The sequence below is a fragment of the Myodes glareolus genome, chromosome 22 (genome assembly GCF_982192425.1).
Source record: "Myodes glareolus chromosome 22, mMyoGla1.1, whole genome shotgun sequence".
NCBI classification, from domain to species: Eukaryota; Metazoa; Chordata; class Mammalia; order Rodentia; family Cricetidae; genus Myodes; species Myodes glareolus.
Window position 1 is genome coordinate 22,221,825 of NC_142047.1, and position 5,063 is coordinate 22,226,887.

Consider the following 5,063-nt stretch of genomic DNA (forward strand, 5'->3'; position numbering starts at 1 on the left):
TCTGATTTCCAAGCCACACCCACTAACACTTTGCCTTTCTTTATCTGGAGTCCAGGACTCTCAGATTACAGGTAGCCAGGAACGCAGGCACCAACTTCTTATGTAAGCCTTCCTAACTGTTGCAGTCCCACTACAGTGCCACTTGAACTTCCCAGGGCAGTCACCAGCCAGCAGACGTCTGCAGGCAGTGAGCAGCCTTGACTTAGGATTCTCACTACAAACCTGAAAATTGAGAGCACTTCACTTTCCCAGCTGGGGAATTGGCACAGCCCCAGTTTCTCTGGACTGCTGTTTCCTAGAAGATATGCTCTCAGATTTGGAAGCTATCTCACTCTTAAAGAAGAGCCAGTTTCCAGGGGGCTAGGAGTCCATGATGGCAGAGCAGAAGCCTGGTAGCTAGCAGGATGGTTGGAACTTGGAGCAGCTGAGCGTTCGTAAACTGGAATGCAAGCTGGAAGCAGAGAAATGATGAGAATCTCTGCATTGTCAAAGCCTCCCTGAGTGACATATTTCTCATCACAAGGCTGCATCCCCTAAAAACCTTCAAACTGTACCACCAACCGAGCATCAAGTGTTCAAATGCCAAAATCTATGGGAACATTTTTCATACAAACCACTACAAAGTTCTTACAGTCAATAAACTCCACTGACCACAGTATTTTACACTAATCACCCATCTATGCGTTTATTTATGAATTCTTTCGTTCTGTAAGATTTTATTTATTTTTATTTTACGTATGAGTGTTTGCCTGCATGTATGTCTATGCACCACGTGTCTGTCATGGTCACAGAGGCTAGAAGAGGGCATCAGGACACCTGGGAATGGAGTTAAGGCTTGGGAATCAACATGTGGATCGTGAAAATTGAATAGTGTTCTCTAGAAAATTCCTCTTAAATGCTGAACCAATTCTGTAGCCCTTATCTGTGAATTTTTTAAAATTTCCAAAATGTTTGGAATTTACAGACACAGGAATGCCTCCAAGAGGAGAGAGAGAGAGAGAGAGAGAGAGAGAGAGAGAGAAAGAGAGAGAGAGAGAATATGTACAGTTTGATTTCTGATTGAATAACATGGCCTTGTCTCTGTTCTCATCCATAGCGGCCCCGGGGCCTTGGAGAGAAGCGTGTGTCTCTACTACAGTGCTGCCCTCTGCTGGACGTTTGGAAATTTTGTGGTGAAGAGTGGTGTGCTTAGAACGCTTTGTAGGACTCTGTTTAAGGAATCACGTCAAATACATTTTGGGGAACTGGAAAGTCTTGAGTGGAGAGAGAGAGAGAGAAGTGGTATCTGGAGTGGGGACAGGAGTAGTAAATAAAATAAGACTTAAAAAGGAAAAAAGAATTAAACTGCTTGTGGCTGAAGAGGCTGGCTCAGTGGTTAAGAGCCAGACCTCTGCTGCTAACATAGGGTCTAAGTTCTACACCCAGAATCCACGTTGGGCAACTCACAACTACATGTTACTCTAGCTCCAAGGAGTCTGACACCCTCTTTCTCTCTCCAAGGGCACTCGCATACACACACACACACACACACACATACACACACACACACACCGGTGGTCAAAGTCAAGTTGTTTATTTATAAGAACACAGCAACACCTTTTAGGTTTTACAATGACGACAAAGCAGCAGTGGCTGTAAGGTGATATGTGCAAACTGGTACACCTGAGTAATTTGGCTCTTTAGGAAAGTTGATGAAACAAAATGGTGGCCACGATCCTCCATCAGTCTCTCACTCTGACACATCAAGTAGTTCCGGTGTTCGTGCACGAAAGTGTCCTCCCGAGAGTTAAGGAAACCCAGGGCATGCAGGCAGAGTGTTTGCTTTCAGTATATGAGAAAACACTCTGAAGAAGCAGGGAGAGGATATGCAACCAAACCCAAGCACTCCAGAGTCCAGAGAGTCACCTGTCAACCCAGGAAGGCAGAGACACCTAAATCTAGTCCTTAAACTTGAAACAGTGTGCTTTTCCAACCCAGAGAATGCAGACATGTAGGAAGAGGAGAGACACAAACCTTACAATCCCAAGGGCAGTGACTTAGTCTCCCGTAGTGTGAAGGATGAGCGGGGCTATTTTCAGACAAACAGAAGTGAGAGGCCATGTCCCTACTAAATTTATGGCCTAAAACTTCTAAGGAAAATTTCAGCTGAAATGAAGATATGTTAAGGAGTAAGAAGAAAATGAAAACATGGGCAGAAATAAAAGAGATGGCTCAGAAATTGTTATACAAACAAACCCGAAAGTTCTAGTAGTATAAATTTTATATATAAATTATTCACATATTTACTATAAGAACTAAAAGCAAATTAATTGAAACAATATCTTCTTTCGTATGGTAAGCAAAATATAAGTTGATAAATCAAGAATTCAAACTGTTCAGAAGAATAGAGTATAGTGAGAAATTTTTAGGAATGTGTTTCTACTTCCCCTTTGTTTGATCTTTACTATCAAGTTTGTATTATTCCAAAAGATATGGACATAATCAAAATCTGCATTAATAACCCTCAAAGTAGCCACAAAAGCAAAATCTACAGAAGATGAACTCTGAGTAATTCGTGAGGAATCAGAATACTGTGGGTAAGATGGCACATGGTACAGCACTCAGGCAGCACGCCCTTCCTCCCAGCTCCTAGTTATCCCCAGTGCTCTCTGATATCACCCCCCCCCACAAGCTGCACCCAAACCTTGTGTCAAGGCCTGCTTTCTTGGGACCAAACTCAAGATGCCTTGGGGGCATCTGTGACTCTGTTATTGGCTGTCTACAAATGAAGGGCTGTCATGTTCTCCTGCTGAGTTGGTCTTTTAATCATTACTCATGGTCCCACCTTTTCCTAAACTGTATGAATTTACCAACATTAACGTTGACACTGGATTTTCCTTCTGAGTATCGGTTGTGGCTAGTACCCTCCTTTTACTTTTAACTCATTTAGGCCTCAGTGTACTTGTATTTACATTGCTTTAGAAGCATCACTGATGCGCACACAATGCGCACACATTCGTGCTCCACAGGTACTGAAAGCAGTTTTCTTTCATGTGTTCTTGAGCTTTGTTTGTGAGGGGCAGGACAGGCCTTGTAAGCAGGTCCAACATGCCTTAGAAGGGACACTGGCCAGAGCGCTCTCTGTGGTTAAGGAGGGAGCGTTTGCATGTTTTGCTGACACCAAAGTAAGAACCTGTCTTGCTCACTGACTTTTCTAGAATAGTGGCAAAGGGATAAAGGAGTAGGGAGAGCAAAGGCCATAAACAATCAGGTATCAAAAGTGGAGTCAGACTCAGTAGATGTTACATCACTGGGTCACAAGAGGGTAATAAAACACCATTTGGTACAGCCTTGACATTTCCCAATTCTTAGATAACAGAACACTTCATTTCTTCAGTTGTATAATTGTGCTGTTTATAATTTTTAAAATCCATCATTACATGAATCTAACTGACTTAGTTGCTTTCTAATCTTTCCAAAAACTTCGTCATTCTCTAGAAATAACACATGACCTTTCTCCAGCATGGCCTCCCTTACAGCTCAGTAAATCTCTCTTTGGATGAACTGTCTAGCTGATTCATCACCACTGACTTCATGGTCAAGAGCATCATAATTCACGTTGGCAGAAGCCCATTTATTACATATGTTTTCTCTGTAAGGTTCCTCCCAGCCTTCTGTGCTCAAGGCCACTGGATATATCATCACTATGCTTGAAAGTACATTAAACACACACACACACACACACACACACACACACACACAAGCACATAAAAAATATCTTACAGAAGTGGCACCGAATAGACCCCAAAATTGATGCATATGAGTCTGGAAGGTGAGAGAAGGAGATAAAGTTATACTTCAAATGGCAATGCTGGGGCCACATGACTCAGACTTTTACAGACTTCCCTTGCTCTGTGCAGATGCTCTTGTGAACATAGAAGTCCCACAAATGTTGTCCTGGGCATTACATGTGCACATTAGCAAATAAGTTAACTCACAAATGCAGTATCTATAACTGCATATATTTATAAATATTTGAAATGAGATATTATAAACAATATTTTAAATAACATTGTATGTATGCATATATCTGTCATATGTGTGTGGATGTCTATGGAGGCCTGAAGAGGCTATGGGATTTCTGGGAGCTGAAGCTACAGGTGGTTATGAGCTGCCCAATGTGAGGGCTAAGAACTGAACTCAGGTTTTCTGAATGAGAAGCAAGCATTCTCAACTGCTGAGTCATCTGAAATAAGCTATTCCAAAAAAAAAAAAAAATCGAGTTGAGCTCATTGAATAGAGGTTGACTGTGACCTAGGGTGCACACACCAAGGACAGAGGGAAACAGATTGCACAAGCTGTGGAGTGGAGGGTGAAGTGTGACCATACATCTCAAGTCGAAAATTTCCAAAGGTCTCAAGGACTTCCTCCACTCCACCATTCCACAATGATACTGCAAGGATGGCTGGCTGACTGTAGAGAAGCCGGCACTAAAGACTGCAAACCTGTGAACAGAGACACATACCTGCATACGTGTGAGCATATACCTGTGAACAGAGACACATCAAACCAGGTCAGTCTGTGAACCAGAGGCTGAAATGTGACACATCAAGCCTGCGGCACAGAGTCTCTGAGTGCCTGACTGTCTCAGTCCAGAGAGAGCTACCAGGGAAAGACCCCTTCTTTCCCCCACTAGCGCTGAAGGAATTGCTGACTGCCGCGAGGCAAGCAAGGCCTGGCTGGATACACAGCAGGCAGAGAGACTTGGTATCAGCAGAGGCAGTGGGCAAGGGAATGGAAATGGGTGGACACAGTGGACATGGACACATGAGACTGAAACTGATCCCTGGGCCCTAGTAAGGGTCCCTTCACTGCCTAGGCATGAGAGACATAAACTCGGGAGGTAAAGTACAGAACTCAGCAGAGTTGTGGCAGAACTCAATACAAAAGGCACCTTGTCTAAACTCCACTGGGAATCTGTGTACTCCCAAATCAAGTCTGGCAGGTTTGAGCTGCACACAGCTGTGCTCCACCAGCAGAGCTTCCTGTATGACAGTCACGTGAGAGAGGGAATTCAAAAGCTA